Source organism: Sander vitreus, chromosome 4 (genome assembly GCF_031162955.1).
Source record: "Sander vitreus isolate 19-12246 chromosome 4, sanVit1, whole genome shotgun sequence".
NCBI classification, from domain to species: domain Eukaryota; kingdom Metazoa; phylum Chordata; class Actinopteri; order Perciformes; family Percidae; genus Sander; species Sander vitreus.
The window spans coordinates 36,179,759-36,190,616 of NC_135858.1; positions in this window are offsets into that span (position 1 = coordinate 36,179,759).

The window sequence follows — 10,858 nt, forward strand, 5'->3', positions numbered from 1 at the left end:
CTTATTTCAGATTTATTTATTATCCGTAAATTACGCCTATGAGTCGCCATCAGCCGTACCGAACCATAGGGCTGTGGGACCATTGGTGTCTGTAGGGAAAGCAGCGGGCAGAGCAGCAGCTTGACCCACGGTGCTGTAAGATGAAAGTAGTATGTAGAGAGACAACGGTAGAGAGTAGTATGTAGAGAGACAACAGTAGAGAGTAGTATGTAGAGAGACAACAGTAGAGTAGTATGTAGAGAGACAACAGTAGAGAGTAGTATGTAGAGAGACAACAGTAGAGAGTAGTATGTAGAGAGACAACGGTACAGAGTAGTATGTATAAAGACAACATTAGAGAGTAGTATGTAGAGAGACAACGGTAGAGAGTAGTATGTAGAGAGACAACAGTAGAGAGTAGTATGTAGAGAGACAACAGTAGAGAGTAGTACGTAAAGAGACAACGGTACAGAGTAGTATGAAAGACCGAAATGCCGCGTAGGGAGGTAGGTTGGGGGGGTGGATGGGTCAAACAACACAGGACTTTTCCCCAGGAGACCGGGGTTCATGTCCTATTCTTGTCCCGTGTGTCACTAAAACGTACATATTGTAACCCCACTCACCATCTTTTAGAGAGCAGTATGTAGCGAGACAATATCTTTGTTTACCTCAAAGGTTCAGCTAAACGTCTCCGTCATGAGTTTAAATACACCTTCAGGAAGACAGGAACTTCAGAAGTTGGGATGGCACTGCACAATAACACATTGTGGTTAAACTATACTACCTGCCTAATTGTCTCCTCAATTGAGTGTTCATTAAATGCTTCTGTGTAAGTCATAAGTCTCCCGAACCTTCTTCACGTATGTGAAATGAGTTGTGCTGCTCCTGAGTTTTTCCTTAACAGCGTCACTGCAGAACTGAACAAACCCCTTGAGTCTGTGTCTTGTTTCACTTTTGCTGCCCGATACCCATTTCTCCTGAGCGACCTAGATCTTCTGAGAGACTGGTCCATATTGAGTATTTCGCTTTCTCTATTTACTGTACCAGGAGGCTAATTAATAGCTACTTGTGGGTGTTACAGAAACGGAAATAAATGAAAGAGCCAAGTAGTGAGACATATGTAGAGCGGATCTTTTTGGAAACAAGCAGAGAAGGAAGATATGTAGTTAGCTTTGACAGCGTAAAGAATCTCTGTTGTGCCATTTAAGCGTCGGTTGAACAGACGTGGAGTGATGGTTGAGAGAGGGATTGAGAGGGAAAGAGGGGTGAAACATATCTTGAAAATGGTTGGTGTTTTGTCCCAAAACTAGGCCATCTTTGAGAGTGTTATTGTAACTGACAGCAGACATTGTCCCGATTGTATGAAGGGAAAAAAAATGTTCCATGACTCCCGGGGTGAGTCAGATAATTGAAAATATATTGTTAAATGTCACAACCGTATAAAAGACAAAATTGGACAATCGAACACCTCATCCCCAATTTTTGGAGAAGAAAACAAAAACCCAGAAGCAGGTTTTTTTGTAGGACACGGGGGGGGGTTATGTGACAGATGCTTTAAGGGATTGGTTTGATAAACTGGGCAGACAACATTGAAGCGCCTGCCTTCAAAATGTTGATAAATGAGTTGCTAAATGCAAAAAAAGCATTTTAAAAACAGTCGGATGAAATGAATCAATATTCTGTAATAAAGTCTGAAGATAAAACAGATTTTCTGACTTCTCACTGCTGCTCACAGGCATCACAGGATACGACACTGAGGTAAACTAGGACTGTACCTGACATAAAGGACGAACAGAATATTTGTGTTCAGAGCAGCATCAAACATCTTAGCGCAGAGCGAAGACGAGCTGCTAGAGGAGGGGTTCATCGCTCTAACATCTTGAGACAGGCCAAGCTTTACCGAGGGCGGCGGTGTTTCAATATTCATGACGGTACATGAGAGAAGCGTCGATGAGAGGAGAAGTGGGAGTAAACCAACACCGCGAGGGAGAGAGGAGAGCCACAGAAGGAGGGACAGGGGGAGGGAAGAGATGGAAGTGATATTGAGTCTGACAAAGACCGAGAAAGTGTGCAAGCTGGAAATAGGAGAGTCTGAGGAAGACGATATGATACTTTAACTGTATGACCTGGTAAAAAAACATTAATAGAGAGAGCAAGAGAGAGAGAGAGAGAGAGAGACACACACACACCCTAACCCTAACCCTAACCCAAGACAAGAATATGCTACACTATTAGGTCTGTCGACTGGCTGATTGAAATCATGGATGTAGAGGTAGACAATACAGAAAATACTTTGGAGAAAGAACAACAACGATGAAAAGTAAGAGCAGGAATTTATTAGCTAGGAGCGACAATGAGGTGTACTGAAAGGTCTGTAAGCTACCTAACTGATAAGACTGACTGATGTGTGTCGTCGTTTCCAAATGTCTCCGTTTGGGTCCGTTCAGACTACAAAGTAACCCCAGAGTTTTCAAACCAAAACGGGGGCAGCAGTGTTTCCAAATGTTAAAGTTTTTGGGGCTCGGAAACGGGGACTAGCCATTTCTCCGACGCTCCATTGTTCCGACCTCTCAATAATCCAAAAAATTCCGTTTTGTCCTACAGCCCACTAGTCCGACGTCCTGCTGGTGGCAACATTATGAATCCCACTACGGCCACACCAAGACCCGCCCTACGAAGCAGCCTGATTGGTTGGGTTTAGGCTTTAGACCTCAAGTGGTTAAGGTTAGGATAGCCGATTGGTCAGGGGATAGAACCTGAACAAATGGGGTTATGTTACCTTGCGTAAGCATGGACGCCTGGCCAATAAATGCTATTGAAGGGCGGGTCTTGGCGTGGCCATAGTGGGATTCGTAATAGTAGTAGTAATACTAGTGGGCTGTAGGACCAAAGGGAATTTTTCGGGTTATTGAGAGGTCGGAACAATGGAGTGTCGGAGAAATGACATGGCACCCTCTGAAACGCTGCAGTAGTGTTGGTGCGAGGCGTGAACGCAGCAAAATATACAACAAAAAAATGAATATTGTTGCGTGGTTTGGAGGACTTGTTGTAACTTCTTTATTGTTGCAACTGTACAGTAGGGCTGCATCATTTAAGGAAGATATGCGATAATGTTGTTGGAATATATACTTGAGATAAATAAACATATATTAAAGTGTACTCAGTTTTGCTGTTTTTTAGTATTCTGGTAAAATACAACACACTGCTTGTTGACTTTAAAACAACACAAAAAAATGAATGAATTCACTTCAAAGTGCAGTTTTAACTAACTCAACTGATTGTCTTTGGCGATGTGTCACTGCCTTAAGCTATGTGTTTACCGCGCCGGTTGATATCGCGATGAAAAATTATATATTGTTCAGCCCTACTGTACAGAAAGATGCAGGTTGTACATTAAAGAGAAGGGGGTCAGCCCTATGTCCCCACATTTCTAAGAACTGTTTTTCACTGAAAATTAGGCCCTATGTCCCCACATTTCTAAGCTTTTTCTTAAAATTAGACGCTATGTTCCCACAGGGTTAGGGTTAGGGGTTAGGGTTAGGGTTAGGGGATAATAGGTTGGGTGTAATTGGCTACCAAATTGTGAGAAAGGGGGATACAATCTGATACAAATTTATGGAAAAGGAAATGTGGGAACATAGGGCCTAATTTTGGAAAAAAAATCTTAGGGGTATGAGGGCTGTGGGAACACAGGCACGCTCCCAAGAGAAGCTGGAGACACATGGAGAGACATACACATGCTGCACACGTTGAGGGAGAAAGACGGTAAATCTGTGCAGCGGTACAGCTCTTCTCTCCGAATGTGAATGTGGGGAGACGTCAGACGAGCTGGGGCCATCCGTGCGACTGTATCTAATGAAAAGTGACAACTCCCTTCTCCCGGAGAGCCTTCCTGTTTTGCTAGGCTTCAAATCCTATTTGCTCTCTGCACACCATCACCACCACTCTCCGTCTCTCTCCTCTCATCTTCTGCTCACTTTTCTAATGAGAGTTCCCCACTACTTTCTGGGAAAATGTGTTGCCAATAAAAGCCAATTTATACTGTATTTTAAATATTGTAATTGTCTTTCAGGGAAAGGGAGAGAGAGAGGGAGAGGGAGGGAAGATGGGTTTTTCAATGTGTAATAATTTGAAAAAGTGTAGGCAGTAAGTAGTTACTGAATGGCAGGGGTTTAGGGAGAGAAAGAAGGGAGAGTTTGACAGTGTAATTTGAAAGATAGCAAGTAAATTGATTATTGAATGGCAGGTATTCAGAGCGTGTCAGATAGTCTGATGAGCATGTGATAGGAAAACTCGGCACTGTACTCAATCAATCTACAAGACGGATAAACTGCTGCTCTGATAGGACGACTCTCCGTCTTCCCCGGGTGTTGATAAGTCGATGAAGCAAAATATACTTCATGTGAGATGGTTTGGGGCATCCTGTGTGTGTACGGACCTAGTACACACACGGTCTGCAGTGGCTTTTGATACTTATAGTGGCAGCTTGTTAAAAACCTTCGCCACTTCTTGCAGGGGGGTCAGCCCTATGTTCCTACAGCCCAATGGTCCCACAGACCTATGTTCCCACAGCCCAATGGTCCCACAGCCCTATGTTCCTACAGCCCAATGGTCCCACAGCCCTATGTTCCTACAGCCCAATGGTCCCACAGCCCTATGTTCCTACAGCCCAATGGTCCCACAGACCTATGTTCCTACAGCCCAATGGTCCCACAGCCCTATGTTCCTACAGCCCAATGGTCCCACAGCCCTATGTTCCTACACCCCAATGGTCCCACAGCCCTATGTTCCTACACCCCAATGGTCCCACAGCCCTATGTTCCTACAGCCCTATGGTCCCACAGCCCTATGTTCCCACAGCCCAATGGTCCCACAGCCCAATGGTCCACAGCCCAATGGTTCCACAGCCCAATGGTCCCACAGCCCTATGTTCCCACAGCCCTATGTTCCTACAGCCCAATGGTCCCACAGCCCTATGTTCCTACAGCCCTATGGTCCCACAGCCCTATGTTCCCACAGCCCAATGGTCCCACAGCCCAATGGTCCACAGCCCAATGGTTCCACAGCCCAATGGTCCCACAGCCCTATGTTCCCACAGCCCTATGTTCCTACAGCCCAATGGTCCCACAGCCCTATGTTCCTACAGCCCTATGGTCCCACAGCCCTATGTTCCCACAGCCCAATGGTCCCACAGCCCTATGTTCCTACAGCCCAATGGTCCCACAGCCCTATGTTCCTACACCCCAATGGTCCCACAGCCCTATGTTCCTACAGCCCAATGGTCCCACAGCCCTATGTTCCTACAGCCCTATGGTCCCACAGCCCTATGTTCCCACAGCCCAATGGTCCCACAGCCCTATGTTCCTACAGCCCAATGGTCCCACAGCCCTATGTTCCTACAGCCCAATGGTCCCACAGCCCAATGGTCCCACAGCCTAATGGTCCCACATTCCTATGGTCCCGCAGCTCAATGGTTCCACAGCCCAATGGTCCCACAGCCCTATGTTCCCACAGCCCTATGGTCCCACAGGCCAATGGTCCCACAGCCCAATGGTCCACAGCCCAATGGTTCCACAGCCCAATGGTCTCACAGCCCTATGTTCCCACAGCCCAATGTTCCTACATCCCTATGTTCCTACAGCCCTATGCTCCCACAGCCCAATGTTCCCACAGCCCAATGGTCCTACAGCCCTATGTTCCCACAGCCCAATGGTCCCACAGCCCTATCTTCCCACAGCCCTATGGTCCCACAGGCCAATGGTCCCACAGCCCAATGGTCCACAGCCCAATGGTTCCACAGCCCAATGGTCCCACAGCCCTATGTTCCCACAGCACTATGTTCCTACAGCCCTATGGTCCCACAGCCCTATGTTCCCACAGCCCAATGGTCCCACAGCCCTATGTTCCTACAGCCCTATGTTCCTACAGCCCTATGGTCCCACAGCCCAATGTTCCCACAGCCCAATGGTCCCACAGCCCTATGTTCCCACAGCCCAATGGTCCCACAGCTCTATGTTCCTACAGCCCAATGGTCCCACAGCCCTATGTTCCTATAGCCCAATGGTCCCACAGCCCTATGTTCCCACAGCCCAATGGTCCCACAGCCCTATGTTCCCACAGCCCAATGGTCCCATAGCCCAGTGGTTCAGTATGGCTGATGGCAACTCATAGGTGTAATTTACGGATGATGGGGGGCGGGTGGGGTACCCCGTAACCCTGTAACCCCATAAATCATATCCGTTTCCAGGGAGTGAAAGCAGAAAAAGCAGAAGATCCATGTTATGTTCTTCTTTACAAATTAAATATGTCTTATGATATATTGTCTCTAGAACTGTGTTATTCAACTTATGTTTTAGTTAAAGAAGGAAAAGAAAATCACAATACTCAATGCTATCGAATCAAAATAAATGATATGGCGATACAAATCCAATCGGCGTCCATGTATTGTGACAGAATCGTCCCAGCCCTGCTGTTTTCTGCTCCTGCGCCTATTTAGGCAGTCCGTTAAATTGTCAGTGCAGGATTCAGTATGTGGGTTAGGGTGCCGTCCTCCTTGTTAATATTTCATCTCAGCGCTGGCGTAAAGAAATGGGGCAGAGCAACACAGAAGGCCTAATGAGACAGAGGCGCTCGGTGAGATGGGGGATGTGTGTTTATGTGTGTGCACATCTTCAGTTTGTGTGGCTCTTTTGTTTATTTTCTTCTGATTTCTGAATGTAATTTCTGCTGCGGTTGAATTTGGGCGCATAAAAGAGACTATACTGTTTTTTGATCATGCATAACAAAACACGCACGAATTCAATCGCTCTTTCAATACCATCATGGATATGTAGAGCCACTCGGCAAGCCGTGCCGAAACACTTCTGCACTTCAATATCCAACGGAAAATAATCTCAATAATGAATTAACACAACGTGGTGTCAACATAAAACACAGCGTGTTCAAGCCGGAGAGCGGAGTTCACTTCGCGGGGAAAACAAAATACTTTCACCCAGGAAACGTTTGTTTGTTCCTCGGGAGTGTTTTAATCCAAACCACAATCTTTTTCCTAAACTTAACTTTCATCGCCGCATGGCGCTCACTTTTCCAGCTAAACTCCACTACCACGGCCCCTGAAAGGAGCGTCATCTGGCGGTGCCTGTAGCCGGCTCACAGTCACCTATTGGCAGCTAAACAACTGCCGCTGGTAGCCGACGTCCCGGAGCACTGTAGCTGCTAAATGCAACCAGCGGGAGCGTGCCTATGTTCCCACAGCCCTATGTTCCCACATTTGTAGGATTATCTTCTTTTCATTGAAAATCAGGCCCTATGTTCCCACAGTTCCCACATTTTTAAGATTTTTTTCCAAAATTAGGCCCTGTTTCCCACATTTCCTTTTTCATAAATTTGTATCAGATTTGATCCCCCTTTATCCCAATTTGGTAGCCAATTACACCCAACCCATTATCCAGTAGCAATGGACTACAGATGGAATGTAACCCTAACCCTAACCCTAACATAGGGCCTAATTTTAAGAAAAATCTTAGAAAAGGGGGAACATTGGGCTGTGGGAACATTGGGCTGTGGGAACATAGGACTGTGGGAACATAGGGCTGTGGGACCATATGGCTGTGGGACCATAGGGCTGTGGGAACATAGGGCTGTGGGAACATAGGGCTGTGGGAACATAGGGCTGTGGGAAAATAGGACTGTGGGAACATAGGGCTGTGGGAACATAGGGCTGTGGGAACATAGGGCTGTGGGAACATAGGACTGTGGGAACATAGGGCTGTGGGAACATAGGAGCTGTGGGAACATAGGGCTGTGGGAACATAGAGCTGTGGGAACATTGGGCTGTGGGAACATAGGGCTGTGGGAACATAGAGCTGTGGGAACATTGGGCTGTGGGAACATTGAGCTGTGGGACCATTGGGCTGTGGGAACATAGGACTGTGGGAACATAGGGCTGTGGGAACATAGAGCTGTGGGAACATTGGGCTGTGGGAACATTAGGCTAACCCCCAACCAGCAACTGCTGCTCGGATTTTATCGTTCTATGGCACTATGTCATCACGTTCCAGCGCTTAACTTAGTTTAAAATACTTTTATTTTAGGTATATAATATATGGCGTGTTGCCTACATTCTGTCCCCACCGGGGATAAAAAATAATTCAGCAGAGGCATGAATATACAGACCAGAAAGGGGGAAATCCCACGCGTCTTCCCCCCGGGGCACCCTGCGTACAGCGACATGTTCACTCTGCAGCTCGTGCTCTCGTGCTACAGCCGTGACCATGTTTGTCTTGTATGTGCAGTTAAAGCTTTCTGTACTGTGATGGGAATAAATGCAACTTGACACTTTTTCCGAGATACTGTCATCGACGCTACACATGAGAAATGCATGCTCTAACTTGCTATAGGGATGCTTTCATCCCACTGCATCAGCTGGAAGTTAAATAAACATGTCACGTGGAAGGAAAGGTATTTTTGGTTTCAGCCTGTAACTGGGTTATATGACTGTATGTCATTATGACATGAAAATATTCAATTCTAAATATATTTTTTACAGACTAAAGAATGTCTGTTTGTCATAGTGCCACTTTGTGTGAAACCGCTCAGTGAACTACATCTCTCATCTTGCACAATATACATCACCTTACTCGCTAGCTCGCTAGCTTAGCTCTGTTCCACAACACATGTAACTGCAACCAGGGGCATCGGACTGGGGGGGAGAAGGGGACTGAGTACCCAGGGCCCTCATGTGAGGAGGGCCAAAAAAGATGCTAGAAGGAATAGCTGTGGATGCGTGGAGGGGCCCACAGAAAATGCCTTTCTACAGGGCCCAGAATTTTGTGCTACGCCCCTGACGGCAACGGAACGTCTCCCGAATTGCGTCGGGCCGCTCTCCCATATGCGCTCACCTCCCAGCGAGCTGCGATACAGTTTACGGCCCCACTGACGCGTATTGCCACTATGACAACTAACAACAATTGCCATTTTGATGTGTACCAATGAAATTACCACGGGAAACAGTTCAATGGCGTTTTTATCCATTTTATTTCTATGGGAATGACATTTAGTTCGCCAGGCCAGCAACAGTTTCCATAGTGATGACACAAGCAACTGCCTGTCAACGGAAATTGATCCTTTACTCTGATGTGTTCTGACATGTTCTTCACACCCTAAATGGATAATAAAGTCGCGATCTGAGCCGTGTGTCATTCTTCCAGCAGATATGTGTTCAGCTGCAGACACAGCTGACCTGACATCCTGCAGTATATGATGTCTTATGAATCACGAACGTCTGTAGGTGGAGGCCTTTTGTTCATTTATTAGGGTTCAAACCCCGAATGGGTTTGTGCCGGTTTATCATTTTTATTTGTTGTCTTATGCCACTGCTAGAAACAACAAACATCATATCACCATAACTGGAAATGATTTGCAAATGCTTCACAAGAAATATGAGCCCAATTGGAAAATAATTCTAAAAACGTGATTTCGGAAAGGCCACGCCCCTCACACTGTGAGCCCGATTATATTGGAATTTGTCACAGAAGCTCATTTAAATGTGCTCTACAAAAAAGCCTCTTTAGAAAAAAAAGTCTGCCATGAAGGATTTCTTTGCTAATTTGCATAATGTGAAAAACTTGCGCGACTGAGATACGTATTTCAACTATATATGAGCAAGATTGGACAGAAAACATGTCCGCTACCATTCCAAAGACTTTGCAAAGGGCAGGGCTTAGCAGGGAATTGGCTTGAACTCAATGGAGAAATCTGGCACGAAGACTTGAACATACGTATCAAGTTGCGTTAATATCTGTTTAAGGGGGGGGGCGAAATGGTGGGACTTATTTGTGAAGCCCGAAACATGCTCAATGCTGCTTACGGCTGTGACTTTGGTGATTGGGCTGCTTCCTTCTGTTGGCTGAGAAAAGGTTTGAAACCGGGACTGAAGAATGTATTTACTCCAAACAAACGCACCACATGATTTACGGCCCTTTCACACCTGAAAGTGCGGACCAAGGTTCATGTTTTTGTTCCATTGTCTACATTTGATCCGGTAAGTTTTGGTTTCACACTGCAGTTTTGCAAGCGCACTAAAGATCTATACGTGACTAAACTACATCACATGTTGTGTCATCACACAACACGTTATCTCCCGATGTTAGCTAATTGATTGGTTTGTAGACGGGCTTCCCCTTCCTCTCTTTGTGTCGGAGTTTTTCCAGCTGACTGCTGCTGACACGGGAACTTTAGCCTACTTAGGTTTTGAGGAGCTGCAGTATTTATTCAGAGACAAACTGAAACCTACACATATACTACCACTTAACAAGTGGGGTCAGCCCTATGTTCCCACAGACCAATGTTCCCACATTTCTAAGATTTTTCATAAAATTAGGCCCTATGTTCCCACATTTCTAGGACATTTTCAAAATTAGGTCTTGTATTGCTACATTTCCCTTCAATTTAAACCCTATCCTCCCACAACAATGTGGAAATGTGGGAACATAGGGCCTAATTTTGGAAAAACATTCTTAGAAATGTGGGAACATTGGTCTGTGGGAAAATGGGCACGCTCCCTAACAAGTAAACTGCTGATGTATTCTCTGCTCTGATAGCCGACAGCTGTCTGCTCTGAGCGCTGACACCGTCCCTCTCTCTCTCATGTACACACTAATCACTGAGCTTCCCCGCTCTTATAACGCCAAGATAGCCTGCCACAGCTTCCTGTATTTGGTCCCAACGTCCGAACCATCCAAAAACTGATTTCACACTAGAAACAAACCGGACCATGGTTCAGCTTGATCCGGACCGAGACTACCTCTTTTGGTCGGACCAAATTTCAGCCGTTTGGTCCGGACCGCGGTCCGGGGAGGCTTCACACGTGGAATGGAAT